The 27201-nt window shown below is 35.7% G+C and overlaps 1 non-coding gene across 1 annotated transcript; it reads right to left on the bottom strand.

Annotated features, from left to right (window-relative positions):
- Positions 1-10767: 10767 nt before the first annotated feature.
- On the bottom strand, positions 10768-10874 carry LOC141635842 (small nucleolar RNA R71). The gene has a single exon (XR_012540500.1). It is a non-coding gene; the product is annotated as a small nucleolar RNA R71 (small nucleolar RNA).
- Between the last annotated feature and the right edge of the window lie 16327 nt (positions 10875-27201).

The raw sequence follows: 27201 nt of genomic DNA, 5'->3' as shown, positions 1-27201 counted from the left end.
TTCAGCATGACTAACTCCAAAAGGGGTTTCTTCCTATGGCTCCAGGGTGCATTTGAGCAAGTCTCGGGCACCGAGACACCGAAGAGAAAGAGCGCATGACACGAATTCCTTATGCCTCGGCTATAGGATCAATCATGTATGCCATGATATGCACATGTCCGGACGTGGCATATGCATTGAGTATGACAAGTCGATTCCAACAAAGATCCGGGTGAATCACATTGGATGGCTGTCAAGAACATTCTTAAGTACCTACGGAGGACTAAAGATTGGGCATTGACTTATGGAGGCGAACAAAAGTTATGCGCAACCGATTCTGTGATGCTAGCTTCCAAACGGATCGAGATGACTCGAAATCTCAGTCTGGATTCGTTTTTACTCTTAATGGCGCTGCAGTCAGCTGGAAGAGTTCCAAACAAAGTGTTACAGTAGATTCTACGATTGAGTCCGAGTACTATGCCGCGTCTGAAGCTGCAAAGGAAGCGATATGGATGCGTCAATTCTTACAAGGACTATCTGTAGTGCCTAGTTCGAATGACCCGATCACCATCTATTGCGATAATAGAGGTGCCATCTTCCAAGCTAAGAAGCCTAAGTCTAGCAACAAGTCTAGACATGTACAACGGAAAGCTCATCTAATCCGAGATTACGTGGAGCAAAAGGAGGTAGTGATAGAAAAGATTGCTACAGATGATAACATAGCAGATCCTCTCACTAAACCATTACGACAAGATAAGCATGAAGGGCATGTTAATTCCATGGGAATTAAACGTGTTCCTGAGTTGTAGTACTCGTTTATGGATTAGATTCATTCTCTTTTGTACTCTATACGACATCATCGTTTTGATATTTATATTTTGTTTTTCATGTGGATTTGTACGACAATTTTGAACACCACAAAGTGAACTGAACAAACATTATATTTTTGGTCCTTAATTGCCCACGTGAGCTGATAACTCTGGCAATTATTTTGTGACGTTGGTTGATGGTGGGTTCAACGAGCCATAAGTCAAAAGGTTGACTGACCAATCACAGAGGCGAGTTATACGGATATCTCGTAGGACATAATTGTGACATCGACATGGAGTCCTAAATGTTTTATAACATTCGGTGCCAGGTCGTGGATAGGACCTCCATGGTGATCCTAAGAGTCGATTCTTTTGACTATCGACTGTCTCTTGAGACTAAGGCAGATTTTGGGTGACTTTGGTTTCTTTCTCACGGTCATCCGTAACAGGGGGCCAAGTAGATTTTTTCTTGGTCATTTCATGCTGTGCTTAGATCGGCAGGAGTCGAGTTGAAGGAAATATTCAGCCTTTATCGGTACTCGATATTTCTCGGGGCTACTCGAGGAGTCAGAATCGAAATGCATGGCCATGCTCGAATACGAATTCGTTTTATCAGTTGAGTTACTCTCTAGTCGGGGAAACCACTCTTGATACAGATCGATTGTAAAATACGACCTTTGCGGATCCGGATCTGCAAATTGTTTTACATTGAGTGGGAGAAATTTTAAATGAATATGAGAATCGGTTATCGCACACACACTTGTACGGACAAGTGGGAGTTTGTTGGAGTTGTGTCCTCCAGTTAGTGCGGATAACGTTATTGCACATACACTTGTACGGATAAGTGGGAGCTTGTTGGGGCTGGTGTCCTCTACAGTTAGTGCAATAACATTTAAATCTCTAAAAGGATCAAAGGGTATACTTTTGTATTATTATCAGTTGGTCCACGTTTATCAATAACGGTTGGCTTGCTAGATAAGTTTGACGTTATTGTCATACTGATGGCGGTGATCAACTGGTCCCTAAAAGTCACACCTATAGGATACGTTTGAGAGATGTGACGGTATGAAAATACAGTCATGTTGATGCCTAAGTTGACTAAGCAGTTAGTCGGAGTTATTGACTAATAATAAGTCAAACGCGATGTTGAGATAATTATTTAATACGGATTAAATAATAATGGCTAAGACGAATTAAGCGGTTAATTCGTAAATTGAATATACACGATTATATTTAATTGATGTATATTGAATTAATTATACAATATTGTCTTTGTCGGACATGTATTAATATGTCGACTAATCCTTGTTACTAGTCGATGTCACTACTACAAAATGAGGCTATGGTAACACCATGTAAATGTTGCAAAATGTCTTATAAATGTTGCCTTATACTTGAGGCAACACTTTTAGATGTGCTGCTTAAAGCTCCGTTGCAATAGCTCAATGCAACATTTAGTGCAACACTTTATGAGTTAAGGCAACATTTTTTAAAAGTGTTGCACCTATTTTTAATCTGCAACACTTTTTTTCAGCAACACTTTTATATGCATTTGCAACACTTTTGTTGTTGAAAAGGCAACACTTATATAAACAAACGCAGCATTTTTCATGTTAATGAAGCAACACTTTCGAAATAAATGCAATACTTTAAAATCGAGAATGCAACATTTTACTTTTGTAGTGCATCATTTGTAAGAGACCAATAATTTCACAAATAAACATAATTATACTGTTTTAGCTTTTAAATAAAATGTAAGCATTGTATTAAAAGCTTTAATCCAAACTCAAATACACAAGTGTTTTACATCACTAATCCTAATACAAAATTAAAACCTTAAACACCTCCAACAAACTTAGTAATACAATTTCTGAACCTAAAGCCAATCTAAATCACTCAAAACAATAGGATTTCTCAATTTGGCAGCTGATTGACATATCATTAAGAACATGCTTTTGTAGTCGACTCCTGCTCCTACAGCTCTTCATCCAGGTGTGGGAAATATTGCTGAAACACAAGCGTTAAGATAGTTTAAAACCAGTGTAGTCTTACATCAAAGAAATGTGCAGATGGGAATGAATGGTAAAAAAACATGAAAAAAAAAAATAAATGAAGTTAGCAATCCACAAGAACCTGAAGAATTACAACTGCATTTCTCTAGGATGTTCAGCAAATCTACATGCATCTTCAGTTACTTGTTTCTCTCGATTACACGCATAACGACTTAAAACTGGTAAATAACTGGTGCCAAATATTTATTCAACCATCTCATCAACCAAAAATCTAAATAGTGTGCGTGACAAATATGAAGAGAATAGTTCGTCCATAAATCATGAACCTTATCGACTTCTTCTTCAGAATATAACATTATGTCTACTACAAGTAAACATATACTTGAAGGATGAATTAAAAGGAGTATCTAACAAACAAATATTATCATTGCCCCACAAAAAATTTAAAGGAAAAGAAACACATTTTAAAAGTAGTACGTAATACTCTAGTCCAGTACGTCATATGCCACTGAAGTTCGCTTACCTCAAGTTGTTGAGGAGTCGAGTGAATCAGGTAGTTCCCTTGATTGTTCAAAGTCCGTAAGTAAAAACTAGTACTACTAACAACCTGTACATGAGAAGCAATTTACTCATATTTCAGTAAATGGAAGGGAAATTCTCATTTCAGACTGCCTTGGGCCTTTTTCCGTCTGAAATTAAGACAACCAAAATGTGACCATTTTACAATAAAACATAAATATTTCTTGATAAAATGTTACTATCAATTTTTTGTTAAGAAGTGACAATTTTAATTATAACATTTTATCACTAAATGGTCACTTTTACTTATAAAATGTTGACAATTTCTCGTCTTAAGTTAAGCCCGTCCTAAGGAAGACGTACTGAAAATGGAAGGGGGCGATATTATTTAACCTGTTTGGGTATGAGTGTGTTCATGGCTAAGCAATTATATAAATCGGAATGTATTGATTCTTAATGAAATCAATGAACATACAACCTAAGTACCAAATCAGAAGCAGGGTAAGAGACTAAGGGTGTGTTTGGATAGGAAAAAAGGAGGGAAAGGGAGGGGAGGGGGAAGGAGGGAAGGGGAAGGAAGGGAAAGGAAGGGGAGGGGGAATGGAGTGTGGGTGTTTGGATACAATTTTCCTCCAAATCTTGCCTATTGTGGAGAGATTTTGATTAGGCTTGGAGGAGGGAAATTGAATCCCTCCAAATCTCTCCCCCTCCATTTCCCTCCACCCTCATTTACTATCCAAACAAGGGATTTTAGATCCCCTACTCTCCCTCCCTTTCTTTTCCCTCCAAATCACTCAATCCAAACACACCCTAAGGGTGTGTTTGGATAGGAAAAATGAAGGGAAAGAGAGGGGAGGGGTAGGAGGGAAGAGAAAGAGAGGGAAGGGAAGGGGAAATGGGGTGTGGGTGTTTGGATACAATTCCCTCTAAATCTTGCCTATTGTGGAGAAATTTTAATTTGCCTTGGAGGAGGGAAAATGGATCACTCCAAATCGTTTCCCCTTCATTTCCCTTCACCCTCATTTGCTATCCAAATAAGAGATTTTAAATCTCCTATTCTCCCTCCCTTTCCTTTCTCTCCAAATCCTTCAATCCAAACCCACCCTAAGAGAACAAACAATTGGAAATAAAACAATACATAAGTAATAGATTAATAAAAAATTAACTTAAATCAAACAAACAAGGCTTATCGTTGATGAGTAAAATTGAACAACAAGGCTTAACAAATCTTTGTTTTTTTTCATGTCTTGTGATCCACCGGAGAGTTCTTGTACATCTTATGTGAGTGACATAACTCACTCTTCACCAGTACAATCAATGCTTTACAAAGCACACAAGCATTCACAATCAAAATACCCTACCCGAGATGAAGTCATGAACCACACCAAGTGATCATTCGTTAAGCAGTAAAAAATTATACGAGTACCTGTCAAGTGTCCCGGAATTACAATGGTCAATCCGGTAGCTAAAGATTTCGAGGCTCCTTCAAGAACTTCCTGATGGAGAACCAACATCTATATAAAAAAGTTATACTCCAAGAATTGGAGTTTTCAGCAAAGTCTACTTATACTTGTTAAATCACATACACCACATAAAGAAAAGTCAATCCCCTAGACCCAAAGGGCAAAAATCGTCACCCTGACTTAAGTCTAACAAGCACAATAGCAAATATATACTCACTATCATTTTACACCCATTTTTCCCGATATCCAACATTCAAAAACCTAACCTACGCAGCGATATAGTGTAATCGAGTATTACACAGTTAATAGATAGGAAGTGCACCAATACAAGCATGTCGATAATACGTGAATTGTACACAAAGGAGAAAATGGTTTCAAATCATTCGACAAATTACAAAAGAAATTGACAAAAATATGAAGAAAAAATTGAATTATACCTGGAAAATCGAAAAAAAAATGATTAACGCAAGGTAAAGAAGAAGTGAATCGGACCTAAAAGACGGAGAATGAGCGGAGGAGTTGAAGCATTTACGCTTTGATTGTCGCGGAAAATAGATTGAACAAATGCACCTACAAAATTGATTGAATAGCAGTTAACAAGAACTTATTGAAGGAAATCAATTAAGGATAGACGCACAATGGTGGAATACTGGAATTGAATAGTGACATTAGTTTTTTTTTTTTTTTTTTTTTTTTGAATTTGGTTATAGGGAGGCGCATTGACTTTAGCCGTAAAATGAAAATTTTGGATATCAATTGGGCGCAAAATGAAAGTTTAGAGTTCCGCCTACTCCAATTTCATTATTTTTGTAAAATTATACTTTCTCCGTTCTAATAAGTTGTATACGTTTACTTCATACACGTACATTAATTCACGTTTTCTTTTGCTCTTATCTTCAGTACACATTAATAAAAATTATAAAAATTTCGTATTCATAACGTACTCGATAAAACAATATCAAAAAGATCTCACATAACTATCTTTTATGTTACTCGTATATATTAGAAGTTATAATGGAGATTCTCTTTACTTAAAAATCAAGCGTATACAATTCAATGGAGCGAAAGAATTATGGAGTACTCCGAATAAAATAACCGGTGAATGGTCGTACATGTTTTATATATTCACCTAAGACTTAATTCGAGTAGTTACGTCAAATATAAAGCATATTGTGTTATTTTGATTCCGAGTCAGGTTAATTTGTGTAATTTTGATTTGCGTACTCATTGAGTCAGGTCGATATTCGATTAGGTAAGTAATTGGATTCTCGTCAGATAATTTAATCTGCCAAATAATGTTACGTAATAATAATCTTACTTTATGAGCACATAAAAGGTTAAAGTTTTAGGTAAATAATATTTTATTATTATAAATAGCGTAATATATATTATAATTATAATATATAGAAATAATAAAAGCAACACTACATAAAAATGTTGCATTTATGACTCTAGAGTGTAACACTTCAATAAAAATGTTGCATGATATTAGTAATTGCAACATTTTTTAGCAAACTGTTACATGCTTAATATCTCTCTCTTAAATTGCAACACAATTACGAAGTGTTGCACACAAAATGTTGCAATAAGCTTAATTTGTAGTAGTGGTGTTTTAATAACCGATAACCGATGACGATTTATAATAAAACCCGTCATATACATTTTAGCTTTTTGAGTCGGATCACGAGTTAAAAAATAAGGAGGAAGTGAAAGCCCACTCCCTCCCCTTTGGCTCACGGTTTGGACGATCAAAACAAAAGGAGAGGCTCTCTCTCCTTTTGCCCTAACTCATTCATTTGAAAGAAAATTAGGTTTTTGAGAGCATTCTTCTCTGAAAAACCTAGATCTCACATCTAGCAAAATTCACACAAAACTCTCTCAATATTGCAAGGCAATTAGAGAGTACATTCTAGCACAAGGGGCATAGGCTCAGACGGTCTTGGGTGCAACGATTAGGAGGAAATCTACTTTGATTTCTGTTCTTAGGCCGAATTTCAAAGGACCCGAGGTTGATTCTTGTTCTTTATCGTTTCTCTATTGTTTTCGTTTATGACCATAAATCGCATGTTAAATTTACGTTATAGTCCTAAAATTTAAGGGTTTTATACGGATATTACCTCACACCTATGATATTCAATAAGCAGATTGTATCATCTTTGTGAGTCGAAGAATTAGAACTGATTGGCAGCGTGAATCGTCTTACCGGTGATTGGCGGAAAATTGCTGATGAAACTGAGAATTTTGAAGGTTATTAGGGTTTGTTCTCTATTGAAGATGAAATGATGAGTATTTGGCGGTGCGCATGACGATAGTGGATGAGTTAGCGGGGGATTTTAGGTGAATTTAGAAAATTGGGCCATCTTATTTAGTATAGATAGGCGGTTTTGGTAAAAAAAAAATATTGGAGGGTTTTTTACGGTCGACGCTTTATAAAAGTATCAATAGAAAAGTGTCATCAATGTAAGGGATTTGTAGTAGTGAGTGTTTCCCATAAAATTTATGGGAACTCACAATTTCGCCCAAAATGGAAAAAGCAAAAGACCCATTTTTAGCATGAAAATCTACTTGCATTAATAGGATTGGCATCTTTAATTTAGCTTGGTAGAATATCCTTTTTGTTCTCAATTGTTCTTCAGATTTGGAAAAATGGTATCCTTTTGAAAATAATAAAACCTTTTGAAAGATTTTAAACACTTGTGAATTTTTCCGAAAATTCTCCATACGTTAGTACCAGAAACCCTGATGCAACAGTCACAGGAACTGTTGCATGGTTTTGCAATCACTTATGCTTAAAGGGGATATGTTTAATTACCTCGTTTACAACATTCATTCTAGGCAATGGGCTTTCTTGTCTTGCCTTCATCTTGATCATCTTGTTACTTTGATTAGCTTGTGGACTCTTTTATTGATCATCAATAGTTTCAATTTTGCTAAGCAATTTAACTAAGAGGCAAACAATTAAATAACAAATGAAACTTGACATCATCAACCATATGTGTTCTAATAGAGTAAAATCACGTAAAAAAAATTGAAAACTTATACCATGGTGTGAATGCAAACTATTTACATGTAGTGCATAAATTTGCGTGTCTGTGCACAACTTTGTGATATCAATGGAGCTTACATGTACATTGGACTAATTAATGTAACGTAGTTATGTTAGTGCACTATGCGAATTATTTAGATGATGCTGATGACACGTATAAAAACGGTGAAACCCCTATGACTAAATGATGGAAATATAAACCATGAATTTTTTTAGAATATTAAATAATGAGACCTCAAAACACAATTACAAATAGTAAGAATTAAGTTTGAAACTATGGTTTGGTTTACGGGCTAGAAATTGGGTACTCAGAACATTAAAATTCCCGAGGGTATCTCTCGCTTTTGTGCTCCCCCAGTCATATGGACCAGACGAGTTGCCAAAACGCGACGTCGTGAGGTGGAAAATACGTGTAAGGCCTAGTCGGTCGAATGGACCTTCTAAGTATACAGTGTACTTTACTGATGGTGAATTAGGGTTGCTTAGATGGCATAATATTGACTTACGGAAAGCCTATGCCTTTTTTGTCTTGAATAATATACAAATATACAAAATATGAAGTACAATAAAAAATACCATATTAATATACGAAATAACAACAGAAAGAGAAAAAAAAAGAAAAAAAATAATAATAACTAATTAGAAAAGTGGATGCGAGAACATTGCATGCATGCGAGAGTTAGAAGATGTACGTATAATTCTTTTTAGTTTATCAAATTCTTCGTGCCAGCATATTACGTCCAATATTTGATCAACCATGCAATCACTATTTCATCTTAATCAATGCGTTGGCGGTGCTCGAGCTGGGAAACAAACAATGTCAAACATATATCATTACAATTAAATTTCAAGTCTTACCCTCTTATTAAGTCTCCAGCGGAGTCGCCACTGTGAGATCCCTGAAAAAATCTCCCTCTTTGGAAATAAGTCAATAAGTATGGAGTCGCCAGTAGGTTTTATACAAAAACATACAAAAATAAAGTTAACAGAAAAGGCCCCTTTTAATCCCTGAAATGTGGACTGATCCGTCACTCCGGTTTGAACCCATAGATTGCGGATTCGGGGGTAAAGGTACGGTCAGGGAAGGTGTTAGGCACCCGGACCGCCCATCAAACTGACGCCTCTACTATTTATTTGTAATATTATATATTTGACGGAAATAACAAAAGAATAAGAAAAACGGTACAAATTATGTACAAGGACAAGTTAACTAGTTAGATTATACTCCCTCCATACCACACCAATGGTAACATTGAGAATTTTGACACTATTCATGGTCGTAGGGAATCTTCGATATTATTCTTAATCTATAAGACAAAATATATTCATGTGAGATCTTGTTTGATTTATCGTCATGAATGCTATAAGAATATCAAATTTTTATAATTTTTAATAATGTGTAACTAAAGATATTCACGTTGTAAAACGTGTCTCGACAAGTGTGAAAAAGTCAATGTTACCATTGGTGTGGTATGGAGGGAGTATACAAATATACGATAAATAAATAAATAAAATAAATAAAACAACGAAATAGAAAAAGTAAAGAAAACTTATTTGATGTCGGTACCCTCAGGCCTATGTGGATGTTGACTATGAATAAAAACCGACTTTGTCGTTAATTATTGGCTCTTATGCGCTTATATGGAAAATTGGGACAATTTATTTGTGTGTGGTTTGATTTGAAACTGTGATTGTATATTTGAGACGGTAATAAGAGTAGGGTTTTTGAATCTGATTTCGTGATTTGTGTGTGCGGGGAATATTATTGTCTTTGTGAATCTCCCTGATGATATCTCACTTGTCTCCCGCTACTATTGTCCCCCTTCTTCCCGTGGATATGCGGGAGTATTTATTGTAATAAGATGAGAAGTTTACCGTCACATGTATTCTTAACAAGATAAATTTGGGCTATTCAAGAATTTGTACGTATTCATACGAGGACAAGAAAGCAAGAGTCTCATGCTTACCAATCCTTCCTTACGGTTTACGTTAGCTATACAACAATACAAGATATTTTATTCCACTCCCAATTGACTTTTATTAATGGTTTTCATATATGGATCTTTGGTGAGTGGGGAAATTACGTGACCACTAGTCCATATACTTTCGTCCGCACGGCTCTTTTGGGTCTTAGGTGTGATATTTGAATTGGCTAATAGGTAATTAGACGGGCTGTTGGATCGAATGGAATATGGTGAGGTAAATATGGGTGTTGGCCCATTTTTAATTAGATATTACTTTAAGTCATTTATTATTTATGTTTTGTGCCGTTAATATATTAAAGTGGGTTAAATAGGAATAAAGGGCTAAATGGTGGTTTTGTATCATTTTGAGTAATTTATGGAGAAATAAGTGTAAAGAGCCATTTAATTGTAACATTATCAATTTTCATTTAGTCATTTAATTTTAGCCTCATCATCGGGTACTCGTAAGGCTAGGTAGACATTTTGAGGTGTCTATAGATATACACTAACTCGATTCCATCACAACAATAAGTTGCTTGCATCTATTTGAGAACATGTTTGTATGATCTATTTCCATGATTCCCTTATGAACCCATGACACCCTAGTGCCCTTAATCAATTATTTACAAAACCCCTTTAATTACTTTACTTTGTTTTCTTAATTTACATTCATCTTGTTGATTAGTTTAGATTACATCTCATCTCAACCCAAATTTGTGACACCCTAAGACATAGCTACTTGCAATTGAAATCCTAAATCAATATCCGTCCCTTGGGATCCGACATTTACTTACTACTCCACTAAAGAGTAGTTTGTAGAGTTAGAAATATTGTTTTGGTTGATAGCTTTAACGACGTGCATAAAATATCATCGAACCAAAAATGGCGCCGTTGTTCAATTGATGTGATATTAATTCATGGAAGAAGTTAGCACTTGCCTCCTACAAGAAATTCTATCCTCCGGAGAAGACTAACATGTTGAGAGCCCAAATCACCGGGTTCAAACAAAGGGATGAAGACTCATTATATGAAGCATGAGAGAGATTCAAGGACACTTGTCGCTCTTGTCCACACCATGGACTTGGTGAGTGGTTCCTTGTTCAACAGTTTTGGAACGGCTTATATGAAGACTCACGCAATGTGCTTAATATAGGATCCAATGGGAGGTTCACCGAAATTGATGACAACCAAACATGGGCCAAAATCGAAGAGATGACGGTTCATAATTCCCAATATAGTAGGCCTCGAAAGGCCACTAGTGGAGGAAAGCATGAGGTAGATTCCATCACACAATTGGGTGCTCAACTAAGTGCTCATATCGACACCATCAACTTGAAGTTTGGGAAGGCTATGGCTAAGCTTGATGAAGCTTCCAAATCACCCAAACAACATGTCAATGCTATGATGGCATCATCCTTAATCCCAAATGGACTATGTAAAAGTTGTGGAATCTTGGGACATGATCAAAATGAATATAGAGGAACAAATGAACAAGTGAATGCTTTCCAAGCATACCAGAATGACACCCCTTCTTCCAACTACTATAATGTACCAAATTCCATCCAAATCTCTCATACAAGAGCCAAAATGTTCAAAATCCTCAACCAACATACACCCCACCTCTAATGAGAAATCAAACTCAAAGACCCTTTTTCAACCAAAGCCAAGTATATCAAAATCAACCTTCCTACAACCAATCCAATGACCAAAACTTTGATGTTCAAAAAGCGGTCCTCCAAATGCAAAAGAACAAACAAGAATTCTTCACCCAAATGCAAAAAGATAGCCAAGTTAAAGAAACCACCATCAACAATATACTTGCCCACACCAAAATGTTAGAGACTCAAATAACTCAACTAGCATCTTCTAACTCCCAAAGACAAAAGGGGCAATTATCTCCTCAAGGTAACCCCCCCCCCCCCCCACAAGACATGAAACGGTTAGTGCCATCCATTTGAGGAGTAGTAAAAGATATGAGGGACCGAAGAGGCCAATTGATGAAGATATTGTGGAAGATAGTAGCAAGCAAAGAGTTGTGGAGAACTCTAAGGTAGTAGAGCCTACTACCAATGAACTTTCAAAGGAGAGAAATGAAGAAAAGGCTAAGAATGTTGATAAGGAGCCTATTGTGATTAGACTTCCATTCCCAAGTCACCAAGCTAAGCCTAAGCTTGATGCGCAACTTGGAAAGTTTATTGAAATTGTGAAAAACTTAGAAGTCTTAATCCCATTCACGGAATTGATCAATCAGCATGTTCCGGCTTATGCAAAGTACATGAAGGATATTCTTACCAAGAAGAAATCCATCCGAAAGTTGGAGACTATTGCCTTTACCAAAGTGAGTAGTGCTATTCTTCAAGGGAGTTCCCCTCCGAAGCTCAAAGATCCGGGAAGTTTTTCTATCCCATGTACCGTTAGCAACACTATAATCAACAAGACATTATGTGATCTTGGAGCAAGTGTAAGTGTCATGCCATACTCGGTATGTAAGAGGCTTGGTTATCCAACTCATCTTTGAGAGTATCTTTGTCCTTCAAAAGGCCATCACGTTCCTTGGTTAGCAAGGAAACTTGCATCACCAAGGTGGTTTTAAAATTTTCAAGGTCAGAGACATCTGTGGGGATCATCTTAAGACACTCTAGTTCTTTGGACAATTGTTTGTTCAATTTGTTGACTCCTTTTACTTCAACATATGCTTCAGAGGTGACAGTGACACTATCTGTTGCTTTTAGTTCATTTTTGAGGTTAAATTTTTCTTGTGTAATTTCTTCAATTTCATCTTGTATGACATCAAGCTTATCATTTTGTGAACGACACTTATCAAAGAGTTTATCGAGAAGCTTACATACCTTTTCTTTGGAGTAAGATCTAACCTTGGCTTTTAGATGTTTTACCTCATTGTCGGAGTCCGAGTCGGAATCATCGGGGTGAGCCATGAGACATATAAGATGTTCAATTTTAGAAGTTTTTTAGACTTTGTCCTTGAGATGACTTGTAAGACACATTTTAGCCTCTAGTTGCTTCTCGATGAGTTCCTCATCTTCCTGGGAGTCGGACATTCCCCAAATTGCGTTCATGACTCTATGTTTGTAGTCTTTTTTAACTTTATCTCGTTTTTCCTTTGATTTGATTTCATCCCACTTGGGACATTCTTTAATTTGGTGAGTTTTATCACCACACTTAAAGCATCCCACAGTGGAACTACGTCGTTTATTAGGAAAACGTTTTTTCGAGTAATTATTATTGAACTTTCTATTTCCTTGACCATTGACCAACCCAACTAGATTCCTTGAGAACATAGAAAACTCGTCTTCCTCCTCGTCTTCTACATCGCTTGGATAGGACGTGAGAGCGAGAATCCTTCCCTTTGAAGACTCATTAGAATGCTTGTCGAGATTGAACTCGTGAGCCATTAGTGATCCCATTAGTTCATGAGGAGATAGGGTTGACAAATCTTTGGCTTCCTCTATAGCGGTAACTTTGGGTTGCCACTTAGAGGTGAGACTACGAAGAATTTTCCGAATGATGTCCTCGGACTCGAAATTCCTTCCTATACTTTTTAGCTCATTAATAATACAAGAAAAACGTGAAGAAAAGCTATTTATGGACTCGTCCTTTGACATTCTAAACATCTCATATTGTTGCATGAGAAGGTCAATACGGTGTTTTCTAATTTGGGAACTCCCCTCATAAGCAAGCACAAGAGAGTCCCAAATAAATTTTGCCGTAGGACATCCAGAGATTCGACTTACTTCCCCCTCACCAACACAACGTTGAAGAATCGACATTGCCTTGGAGTTCTTTTCGGCAAGTTTGAAATCATTTTCATTGTAATTTCTTTCCTCTTTGAGTTTGGTGAAACTGGTTAGCATGTCGGTTTCCTCAATAACAAGAGGTCCATTTTGGATGATGGTCCAAAATTGATAGTCGATACTTTTGATGTAATGTTACATTTTGAGTTTCCACCATCCAAAATTCGCACCGGTAAAGACCGGAATCTTAGAGTGTTTTTCGGAATCCATTACCCAAGAATCAAACTCTAAGGGCAATTGGCCTTGATCAAGAGCACGAGGCTCTAATACCAATGGAAGAATTAGGGATTCTTAGTACCTAAGAGGGGGAGGGGGTGAATTAGGTACTGTTTAAAAATTTTAACTAAACTTAATTGATTTAAGTTAGTCAAATGAAATGATATCTCAAGTATCTAACAAACACCCCTTTTAAATAAAGTTAAAAGGCGTATTGTTGAACTGACTAGAGCAACAGTGATACAGACTGTTACTAGTTGGCTTTGCAAATGTTGTAAGCAACAGACCAAACCGACAGTATCACAGACTGTTGTGCTTAAGAGCAATGAATGAGTTTAACTGAAAATTTCAACTTAATCTTTACAGTTTTAAAGTAAGTTGACTGACAATATGAATGTTAAATGGATACATCAAATAAATCTAATGATTAAGAGTGTATCACGATTGCCAAAGTAAGTTGTTGAAATCAGGAAGCGACAGTTGTTTTGACTGTTACTTGTTTGTCTTAGCAAGTGAAGTAAAAGCTACAAACCAGAAGTAACAGTACTCAGGACTGTTGCTAGCTAAAACGTGAATGAAGAACAAATAAAATAAGTTGCAGCGGAATTAAAAGCGAAGTGAGATCAACACAGCGATTTTTGAATTGGTTGGGCCAACACTCTAAGGGCCTACGTCCAATCTTCTTTTATTGATAAGTGAAGTGATCTACTCCGACTACTTAAGACACTTACAATAAAAGGACCAACAACCGACAACGGTTGCGACACACGTTATAAGACTACTCTGTCTATGAACTCGACACTCTAACTAGAATGTTTACAAGACCAAGTTTCCTCAAACTGATTCTTTAAAAGAATTGAGAAGGACAACTTATTCGTACAAACGATTCTAGATGAGAGAGTACAATACTATGAAGTAACAGTGATTTCAACTGACACAATTGAAGACTTAGAAGATTTTTTACAAAGAAAATTTCGAGTTCTTAAAAACTGATTTTGCAAAAACACTTTGATTTCTCTGGAAAAGTCTTACTTTGAAAGCGATGAGAAGGGTTCCTTTTATAGAGGAAGCACACAAGAGGAGGCAAGCTAGGGTTTGAGAGTCAAAGCATTTGAAAAGAAACAAAGACTTTAACTTTCCCAAACTAGCACCAAAGTGGCTTGTTTCTAAAAGTCACAAATGAGAAAAGGAATCTTGGAAGTAACCTTAGAGGGTATTTCAATTTTCAGAAACAAGGGGAATCCTTTCACAACAAAACAAATCCTGAGAAGAAATGGAAAAAAGAAAACCTTGTTTTACCAAAGCCAAAGTAAGTTTTAGCACATTTGAGGAAAACTTTTGAACTAGTGATTAATATCCTTTTCCAAAGACCACCCTTTAAATATTTCAAACTTAAAAGTCTATTTTAAATCTGATGAATAAAAGCCCATTTTAATAAGACTGAAATATTCACGATGAAAGACTTGCTTCAAGTGTGATGGGTCAAACGTGACAGTCAGGCACACTGTTACCCGTGATGAGTAACGATATGCTTGACTGTTACCATTACATGTATTCTACCCTTTCATCTTTACATAGGTTGGCAAAACGACTCTAAATCTTGGGTAGCAAATTATCAACCATTCTTGACTTTGACATTGATTAATTCTTGCTTGAGGAGGTTGTATTATTCCTGAAATGGTACACTTAGAAACACGATTAAATTGGCCATGTCATCATCAACAAATATGTCCTAACAAATTCCCCCTTTGATGATGACAAGCCCCATAAAATTAACGTTCCCATTGAGTTCCCCATTAAGTGGTCAGTCCAAGATAAATCATGAGGGTAGAAATAAGAGCAATATAGACTTAAGAAACACACAAAGCCTAGAACAAGATTACTAACATATATAGTCCACCACATAGAAAGAGTTTAATCAAAAAGCAAATAGAAAGAACATGAATTTGCCCTTTTCCCCCTCTTGACATCATCAAAAAGGAAAGAGGCTACCCCCGGACACAGAATAATCATGCATGAGACATCACATGAAAGACAACCATAGTTGTATCATAATAACAAGGTCAACACAAAGCAATGGTTTAAACATGAGTTCAAACACAAAGTTCAACAAGGCTAAACCATAGTTTACTTAGTACACCACCGAATGATAATGAGAGAGGGACAAGAGGTGTAAGGCAAAAGACAAGTTTGATTATGGGCAAATTCAGGGTGCGGACGTTTGGTCATCGTTTTTGAGGATAATGAAGAGGATAGAAAAATGGTTGAGGTTTGACAATGAAGGTCTGAGTCACAGTCATCTCTACTGTTGCATTGGACTTTGTATATTGAAACCACCAAGGTATGCACCAAATAAGGTTCTCAACATGTGATGAAGGAACATCAACTTCTTGTATTTTGCTTTCATATCATGAATTTTTTTGACAAATTTGATCTTGACCTCAGAGCATAGCAACAGTTGCATACACTGTTGCTTTCCTTTCTACTTTGACCTTTGAGCATAGCAACAGTCGCATACACTGTTGCTTTCCTTTCTACTTCCCCCAATTTTTTTTCGCCTTACTACTTTCTTCTAGAAATTCATCCTCAATACTTATATATATATTCCAATAATTACAATCACTTTGACATTATTTTCCCATATTATCTTCTCATTTTTTTTTTTTAAAAAAAAAAATCTCCGTTTTCCTAACCAACTTCGCAATCATCTCTTGATGCATATGTAGAACATGTAGTTGTTTGGTTCTATGTTTCACATAGACCTTTGCAACATAAGTAAATTGAATGTGAAGGTGAGTTCTTTGGGTATTGAAAATGAAGGATTTTGAGCAATTTGAAGAGTATAAGAGACATCCATTTGAAGGTGGTTTAAAGGTTTGGTATTCAGATTGATTTGAGAGGGGAGGTGTCCTCATTCAATAAGGTATGTACCATTAAACACAAGACTAGACATGCGGTTGGGTGATTATTAAGCACACACATGGTTTATCGATTATGGACATAACATGGAATGAATAAACTAGAATAAAATATAGCAAACCCGTTTTAGTCAATCATATGAGGGATTAGTTAAACTCACACAAAGATTACATGCAATTAATTAAACCAATTTGTAACCTAAGTTTTTCAAATTGCTCTCTTGCAAGTGGTTTAGTAAATATGTTGGTAATTTGATCTTCTGTTTTGCAAAAGATAAGTTTAATATGCCCTTTTTCTACGTGATCACGAATAAAATGGTGACGAATCTTAATATACTTAGTCTTAGAATGTTGAATCGGATTTTTTGATATATTTATTGCACTCGTATTATCACACATGATGGGGACGGAGTCATAAATAATACCAAAGTCTAGGTGTTGTTGTCTTACCCAAAGAAGTTGAGAACAACAATGTGCGGCACTAACATACTCACTTTCGGCCGCTGAAAGAGCCACCGTATTTTGTTTCTTTGAGCCCCACGAAATGAGACAAGGACCCAAGAATGTTGCAATCCCAGATGTACTCTATCGATCTACCGTGCAACCCGCATAATCCGCATCGTAAAAACCTATAAGATCAAACGGACAATATAAGGGGTACCACAAGTAGAGATCTTGTGTTCCAATCAAATACCGAAGAATTCGTTTAACGGCTTTAAAATGGGATTCTTTCGGATTTGCTTGGAACCTAGCACATAAAAAAACACTAAAGAGAATGTCGGGACGACTTGCAGTCAAATAAAGAAGTGAGCCTATCATACCTCTATACACCTTTTTACTAACATTCTTACCGAGTTCATCTTTGTCCAATTTGGACCCGGCTACCATAGGTGTATCATGAGACTTACCATTAGTTATCCCAAATTTCTTAAGCATTTCCTTAATGTACTATTGTTGATGGATCATGATTTCATCCTTTGTTTGCTTGATTTGGAGCCCAAGGAAAAATCCTATCTCAACCATCATGCTCATTTCAAACTTCGATTTCATTAATTCCGAAAAGTACACATAAAGGAGTTCATTTGTTGCACCAAATATAATGACATCAACATATACTTGGACAACCAACAGTTCAGCAAACTGTGACTTTAAAAACAGTGTTTTGTCAACGAAGCCTCTTCTAAAACCATTTTCAATAAGAAATTTAGACAATCTATCATACCAACACCTATGTGCTTGTTTTAAACCATAAAGAGCTTTGTCTAATTTGAAAACATGGTTAGGCAAATCATTGTCTTTAAAGCCCGGAGGTTGCTCCACAAAGACATCCTCTTCCAAATATCCATTTAAGAAAGCGATTTTGACATCCATTTGGAAATGTTTAATGCCTTTGTGAGCCGCAAAACCTATAAGTAATCGTATGGCTTCAAGTCTGGCTACCGGTGTGTAGGTTTCATCGTAATCAATACCCTCTTGTTGGCTATAACCTTGCACCACTTGTCTAGCCTTGTTCCTTACGATTTCTCCCGAGTCATCAAGCTTATTGCGAAAGACCCATCTAGTGCCAATGACGGTACTACTAGATGGTCTAGGGACTAAGTGCCATACCTCATTCCTCTTGAATTGATTGAGTTCTTCTTGCATAGATACGAACCAGTCAGCATCATTCAGGGCGACTGTCACATTGGCTGGTTCCACTTGTAAGAGAAAAGCATTGTGGGCACAATACTCATCCAGATGGGCAAGATTGCTGAGAGAGGCTCTTGTTCGAATTCCAGAATTGAGATCACTTGTGAGATTTGAGAGTGGATGAGAGCTTTGATATTTCTACTTCTTTGGAACAATGGTTTCTTGTTCCCCCCTCAGCAGTAGCAGTCTCAGTGATTGTTTCCTCCTGATTAGAGTGTTCATCCTCAACACTATCTTGAGTTGCTTCATTTCTGGAAGTAGAGGCAACCGTCGTTATGTCTGTTGCGTCCTGAGAAGAAACAGTGGCAGTAGAGTTACCACGTGTTCCCCCTGGATTGTTGCTTTCATTTGGAGGTAACAGTCCCCAAGGTTGTTCCAGATCAGCGTCATTGTTCAATGCTTCCACTTCTTCAAACACAAAGTCCATTCCAACAAGACCAATTTCGAACTCATCATCATCATCATCGTCTTCTTCTTCAATTTGTACTTGTCTAAGCATGCTAGATTCATCAAAAATGACATGGACACTTTCTTCAATTAAGATGGTTCATTTATTGTACACTTTATAAGCCTTGCTATGATCAGAATAACCAATAAAAACCGCTTCATTGCTACGTGGATCGAATTTACCTAAGTTATTTTTACCATTGTTATGGACAAAACATTTGCTACCAAAACATCTAAAATATGAGATATTGGGCTTTCTTCCACGTAGTAATTCGTATGGTGTTTTATTAAGTATGCTCCTTATCATAACACGGTTATAAATGTAACAAGCGGTATTTACCGCTTCACCCCAAAAGTTTCTATGTAATTTACTACATAACAACATAGTTCTAGCCATACTTTCAAGACTTCTATTCATGCGTTTAACAACTCCATTTTGTTGAGGAGTTCTAGGAGCTGAAAAATTGTGGTCAATGCCATTATCATCAAAATAGGCACCAAACGATGAGTTTTCAAATTCGGTTCCATGATTCGTTCTTATTGAAACAAGTTTTAAGTCAAGTTTATTTTGGATTCTTTTTAACCAAATTTGAAACTCATCAAATGCCTCATCTTTATAGCCTAAAAATAGAGCCCAAACAAATTAGAAAAATCATCAACAATAACACACACATAACGGCTACCACCTCTACTCCTAATTCTCATAGGTCCACAAAGGTCAATATGCAATAGTTGAAGAGGACGAATGGTAGTAACATACTTTTTTTATTTAAAGGAGCTTCTAACATGTTTGCATCTAGCACATTCATCACATATCTTATCAAATTCAAACTTCATGTTAGGAAAACCTTCAACTAGGTCAAGTCTTCTAAGGGTTTTAAGAGTTTTAGCACTAACATGTCCAAATCTATTGTGCCACAACCAAGGATCATTTTTCATTACACTCATGCAAGACATAGTATGACCGGATAACATGTTCAAATCGGCTAAGTAAACATCTTTAACACGTCTACCTTCAAGAATCAACTCATGGGTTGTAACATCAACAATACGACACAAATTAGCACTAAATTCAACAATATTACCCTTATCACAAAGTTGAGAAATACTCAGGCGATTATGCTTAAAACCTTTGACAAGCCGCACGTTGTCGACACAAGGTAACGATGACTTACCAACCTTTCCAATGCCTATTACTTCACCTTTTGTTGTTGTCACCAAACGTTACCATGCCACCATCATAAGCTTTAAGTGAGAGGAATTGGCTTCTATCACCCGTCATGTGACGAGAGCATTCACTATCCAAGTACCAACTGCGGCCGCCTCTCACCAAGCCCTACATGAGATTAGATTCTAAGTTTAGGAACCCAAATAAATTTGGGTCCCCTTTTATGATCAACATATCTCACAATGTCTTTCCTAATGCACATTTGCTTTACCACTTTAATGTTCTTATTAATGTCATTATGTCTTTTCTTGCAACCATTAAAGACATGACCATTCTTACCACAATAGTTGCAAATAATGTATTCGGGAAGACCAACATATTTACTTCTCCTAATATCGGGTTTAGGCTTCTGGATGTAACAGTCTGCTTGACTGTTGCATTTAAAACCCAAACCAGCAACTTTATCACATCTTTCGGATTGACTAGTGAGAAAATTTAAGACGGTTTGACTTCCTTCCCATTTCTTAGTGATATTTTTAGCATTCAAAAGTTATTTTGTCAAATCATTGACTCTAGTTAGGAGATACAAGTTCTTTTCCTTTTCCCTTTTGAGTTCATCATCCTTTTCAATTTCTATAGACAATCTTTTTTCAACTATGAAGTCATGAGTGTGAGCATTGAGTTTAGACACAAGGTATTCAAATATTTCTTTAGAATCCTCATACTTAGATGTCATTTTATCAAGACGTTTGTTTAGATCAACGAATTTTTTGGATCTTTTGTGAGCATTAGACTTAGAAGTGCTATATTCGGGCACACCTTTTTGGAAAAAGGCTAGCTTTTCTTGAAGAACTCCTATTTCTTTCTTGTGATCACATAATTCTATTTTAAGACGCTCGTTTTCATTGACAAAATGTTTGACATGTTCATTTAACTTAGCTAGATCTTTGTTGGAACCAACAGTTTCAGATACTGTTTCTCTTAAGTCAATTATATCAACTACTAGGTCATCCAATTCATCTTTGAGAGCATCGTTGTCCTTCAAAAGGTCATCACGTTCCTTGGTTAGCAAGGAAACTTGCATCACCAAGGTGGTGTTGACATTTTCAAGATCAGAGACATCCGTGGGGATCATCTTAAGACACTCCAGTTCTTTGGACAATTGTTTGTTCAATTTGTTGACTCTTTTTACTTCATCATATGCTTCAGAGGTGACTTTAGAAGTTTTTGAGAGTTCAATTTTAGAAGTTTTTGAGACTTTGTCATTGAGATGACTTGTAAGACACATTTTAGCCTCTAGTTGCTCCTCGATGAGTTCCTTATCTTCCTCGAAGTCGGACATTCACCAAATTGTGGTCATGGCTCTATGTTTGTAGTCCTTTTTAAATTTATCTTGTTTTTCCTTTGATTTGATTTTACCCCACTTGGGACATTCTTTAATTTGGTGAGTTTTATCACCACACTTAAAGCATCCCACAGTGGAACTAGGTCGTTTATTAGGAAAATGTTTTTTCGAGTAATTATTATTGAACTTTCTATTTCCTTGACCATTGACCAACCCAACTAGATTCCTTGAGAACATAGCAAACTCGTCTTCCTCCACGTCTTCTACATCGCTTGGAGAGGACGTGAGAGCGACACTCCTTCCATTTGAAGACTCACTAGAATGCTTGTCGAGATTGAACTCGTGAGCCATTAGTGATCCCATTAGTATATGAGGAGATAGGGTTGACAAATCTTTGGCTCTCTCTATAGCGGTAACTTTGGGTTGCCACTTAGAGGTGAGACTACGAAGAATTTTCCGAATGATGTCCTCGGACTCGAAATTCCTTCCTAGACTTTTTAGCTCATTAATAATACAAGAAAAACGTGAAGAAAAGCTATTTATGGACTCGTCCTTTGACATTATAAACATCTCATATTGTTGCATGAGAAGGTCAACACGGTGTTTTCTAACTTGGGAAGTCCCCTCATAAGCAAGTACAAGAGAGTCCCAAATAGATTTTGCCGTAGGACATCCATAGATTCGAATAACTTCCCCCTCACCAACACAACGTTGAAGAATCGACATTGCCTTGGAGTTCTTTTCGGCAAGTTTGAAATCATTTTCATTGTAATTTCTTTCCTCTTTGAGTTTGGTGAAACTGGTTAGCATGTCGGTTTCCTCAATAACAAGAGGTCCATTTTGGATGATGGTCCAACATTGATAGTCGATACTTTTGATATAATGTTCCATTTTGAGTTTCCACCATCCAAAATTCGCACCGGTAAAGACCAGGATCTTGTAGTGTTTTTCGGAATCCATTACCCAAGAATCAAACTCTAAGGGCGATTAGCCTTGATCAAGAGCACGAGGCTCTGATACCAATTACAGAATTATGGAATCTTAGTACCTAAGAGGGGGAGGGGGTGAATTAGGTACTGTTTAAAAATTTTAACTAAACTTAATTGATTTAAGTTAGTCAAATAAAATGATATCTCAAGTATCTAACAAACACCCCTTTTAAATGAAAGTTAAAAGGCGTATTGTTGAACTGACTAGAGCAACAGTGAGACAGACTGTTACTAGTTGGCTTTGCAAATGGTGTAAGCAACAGATCAAATCGACAGTATCGCAGACTGTTGTACTTATGAGCAATGAATGAGTTTAACTGAAAGTTTCAACTTAATCTTTATTGTTTTAAAGTAAGTTGATTGACAATATGAATGTTAAATGGATACATCAAATAAATTGAATGATTAAGAGTGTATCACGATTGCCAAAGTAAGTTGTTGAAATCAGGAAGCGACAGTTGTTCTGAATGTTACTTGTTTGTCTTAGCAAGTGAAGTAAAAGCTACAGACCATAAGTAACAGTATTCAGGACTCTTGGTAGCTAAAATGTTAATGAAGAACAAATAAAATAAATTGCAGCGGAATTAAAAAGGAAGTGAGATCAACACAACGATTTTTGAATTGGTTCGGCCAACACTCTAAGGGCCTACGTCCAATATTCTTTTTTTGATAAGTGAAGTGATCTACTCCAACTACTTAAGACACTTACAATAAAAGGACCAACAACCTACTCCGGTTGCGACACGAGTTCTAAGACTACTCCGTCTACGAACTCGACACTCTAACTAGAATGTTTACAAGACCAAGTTTCCTCAAACTGATTCTTTAAAAGAACTGAGAAGGACAACTTATTGGTACAAACTATTCTAGATGAGAGAGTACAATACTATGAAGTAACAGTGATTTCGACTGACACACTTGAAGACTTAGAAGATTTTTTGCAAAGAATATTACGAGTTCTTAAAAACTGATAATGTGAAAAACACTTTGATTTCTCTGGAAAAGTCTTACTTTCAAAGTGAAGAGAAGGGTTTCTTTTATAGAGGAAGCACACAAGAGAAGGCAAGCTACGGTTTGTGAGTCAAAGCATTTGAAATGAAACAAAGACTTTAACTTTCCCAAAGTAGCACCAAAGTGGATTGTTTCTAAAAGTCACAAATGAGAAAAGGAGTCTTGAAAGTAACCTTAGAGGGTATTTCAATTTTCAGAAACAAGGGGAAGAATCCTTTCATAACAAAACAAATCTTGAGAAGAAATGGAAAGAAGCAAACCTTGTTTTACCAAAGCCAAAGTAAGTTTTAGCACATTTTTGAGGAAAACTTTTGAACTAATGATTAGTATCCTTTTCCAAAGACCACCCTTCAAATATTTCAAACTTAAAACTCTATTTTAAATCTGATGAATAAAAGCCATTTTAACAAGAGTGAAATATTCACGATGAAAGACTTGTTTCAAGTGTGACAGGTCAAATGTGACAGTCAGGCACACTGTTACCCGTGATGAGTAACAATATGCTTCACTGTTACCATTACATGTATTCTACCCTTTCATCTTTACATAGGTTGACAAAATGACTCTAAATCTTGGGTAGCAAATTATCAACCATTCTTGACTTTGACATTGATTAATTCTTGCTTGAGGAGGTTGAATTATTCCTGAAATGGTACACTTAGAAACACGATTAAATTGGCCATGTCATCATCAACAAATATGTCCTAACAAATTCCCCCTTTGATGATGACAAGCCCCATAAAATTAATGTTCCCATTGAGTTCCCCATTAAGTGGTTAGTCCAAGATAAATCATGAGGTTAGAAATAAGAGCAATGTAGACTTAAGAAACACACAAAATCTAGAACAAGATTACTAACATATATAGTCCACCACATAGCAAGAGTTTAATCAAAAAGCAAGTAGAAAGAACATGAATTTTCCCTTTTCCCCCTCTTGACATCGTCAAAAAGGAAAGAGGCTACCCCCGGACACAGAATAATCATGCATGAGACGTCACATGAAAGACAACCATAGTTGTATCACAATAACAAGGTCAACACAAAGCAATGGTTTAAACATGAGTTCAAACACAAAGTTCAACAAGGCTAAACTATAGTTTACTTAGTACACCACCGAATGATAATGAGAGAGGGACAGGAGGTGTAAGGCAAAAGAGAAGTTTGATTATGGGCAAATTCAGGGTGCGGAAGTTTGGTCATCGTTTTTGAGGATAATGAAGATGATAGCAAAATGGTTGAGGTTTGACAACGAAGGTCTGAGTCACAGTCATCTCTACTATTACATTGGACTTTGTATATTGAAACCACCAAGGTATGCACCAAATAAGGTTCTCAACATGTGATGAAGGAACATCAACTTCTTGTATTTTGCTTTCATATCATGAAATTTTTTGACAAATTTGATCTTGACCTCTGAGCATAGCAACAGTTGCATACACTGTTGCTTTCCTTTCTACTTTGACCTTTGAGCATAGCAACAGTCGCATACACTGTTGCTTTCCTTTCTACTTCCCCCAATTTTTTTTCGCCTTACTACTTTCTTCAAGAAATTCATCCTCAATGCTTTTCTATGTATTCCAATAATTACAATCACTTTGACATTATTTTCCCATATTATCTTTCTGTTTTTTTTTGTTTTTTTATTTCTTGTTTTTTTTTTTATAAAAAAAATCTCCGTTTTTCCAACCAACTTCCCAATCATATCTTGATGCATATGTAGAACATGTAGTTGTTTGGTTCTTTGTTTCACATAGACCTTTGAAACATAAGTGAATTGAATGTGAAAGGGTGAGGTGTTTGGGTATTAAAAATGAAGGATTTTGAGCAATTTGAAGAGTATAAGAGACATCCATTTGAAGGTGGTTGAAAGGGTTGGTATTCGGATAGATTTGAGAGGGGAGGTGTGTTGGAGTGTCCCCTACAATAATGCGATCACATTGTTGATCATTTTGAGATCACATATTTAAATCTCATATTAAGAATACATGAGGGAAAGTAATACTTCTTAGTCAACTGGTCCACACATATCGGTAATGCTCTTAATTGATTATTTAATTAATCGTATGACGATACGGGTTAATTAAATTCCTTAAAATTGACGTGTGATTTTGTGAGTAAAATTACGTGTCTTATTGTAATTTGATTAAATAAGATTCGGTCTAAGTAATCGAATTGTTTTATTACTTAGATTAATTTATTGTTTAATAAACATTTAAAAATAGAATGAATAATTTATTATAAATACAAGTTGTTGTAGTTTATAATTATATGACCCATTTTGGTACAAGTAATTATGAATTACTAATTATTTTTGTATGTGACATAATTAATTATATGATGAATTTTAATATGTTAAAAATACGTTATAATGTAACATGTCAAGTAACATGTCACATATGTTACAATTGACAAATGACAAAAATAAAATGGACCTCCCTTTTATGGGTAATAACCGGTTTTATGGAGGGAGTATTAGGTTTGCGTTGTCTAATTTATTTATTCAAAAGAAACACAATGATGAGCTATTTCATAGCCATGCAAACCTATTATTCTTGGGAAGAAAATAAGCTCATACATTGACTCATCTCCTCCCATGCTACCCGGTTTACCAAAGAGAAAAAGAAGAGTTTTTCTCTTACATTTTTATTCATTCTATAAGTTGTAAAAAAGATACATGTTATATTTTTTTACTAGTGGTTCCTTTTACTCTACATTTTTGAGAGAACAAGAGAGATCATAAAATCCTCCTCTTGACCGAAATTTTCAAGAGCAAAAATACAAATTATTTTGTGTCTATTTTTAAGGTAGTTTTTATTAATACTAGTCTCATATTAATTTAAACTATTAAGGGTATTATCTTGGTACAATCCTTGGGGAGAGATGCTACACTTGAATCTTGTTCATCCATAAGGAAATTTCAAGAACTAGCTAAGGTAGGTGACCTTACTAGTGCCCATATATCCGAAATATCAAATGTAAGGAACCGATTGTCTCCTTACTCTTGTATTTGTTTTGCATGCATAAGATCTTGAATTAATTTTATGACTAAATTACTTATTCACATTTTCAATATGTAAAAAAAATGATATTAAAGAATCCCAACAAGTGGCATCAGAGCACAAGGTTGTTGCATGAAAAATCGGGTTTGTTTTTCCGAGTTAATTACTTAACAAATAAAATTTGTTATTTAGGATTTATGAAGATAAATCACAAAATAATTTTGCATGTTAAAAGTTTCTGGTCCTAAATGGATTTTAGGTCATATGGGATGATTTATGGATTTTATTGTTCATTATATATATTATTGGCATTAAAATGTGATTTTTATGAGAAGAATGTCAATTTTGGACGAAAAATAGTTAAACTTCTAATTTTTTAGTGATTTTTGGATATGATTTCGGTAATATAATCTACTAGTTGCATGTTAAATTTCGTGTAAAATAAAGTCAGTTTGCATAAAATATGAATTTTATAAGTTAAAGTTGAATTTAAAAGGGTTATTAGGTTAATATGAGTTAAATTTCGAATCTGGTTATGAAAATTTAATATGTTGTCACATGCATTTTTACTCAGTGTGTGTAAATTTTTTAGAAGGATTGAACTCCTTTTGTAAGATTTATGAATTTTTGAGTAAAAATTCAATATATAGTGACTTAAATTAGGTTATAATGCTAAAACATATTTCATGACTTAAGAAAAACATCAAAAGTTGCTTATTTATCCCACTTATCATATATAAAAGTGAAAAGTTGATTAATTTATTTTTCTTATGCTTTAGTGATTTTATTTGTCAAATTCGATAAACGGCAACGA

This window comes from Silene latifolia, chromosome Y (assembly GCF_048544455.1).
Source record: "Silene latifolia isolate original U9 population chromosome Y, ASM4854445v1, whole genome shotgun sequence".
Lineage (NCBI taxonomy): Eukaryota > Viridiplantae > Streptophyta > Magnoliopsida > Caryophyllales > Caryophyllaceae > Silene > Silene latifolia.
Note: the sequence above shows the minus strand (reverse complement) of the source record. Positions and strands in the feature narration are given on the sequence as shown.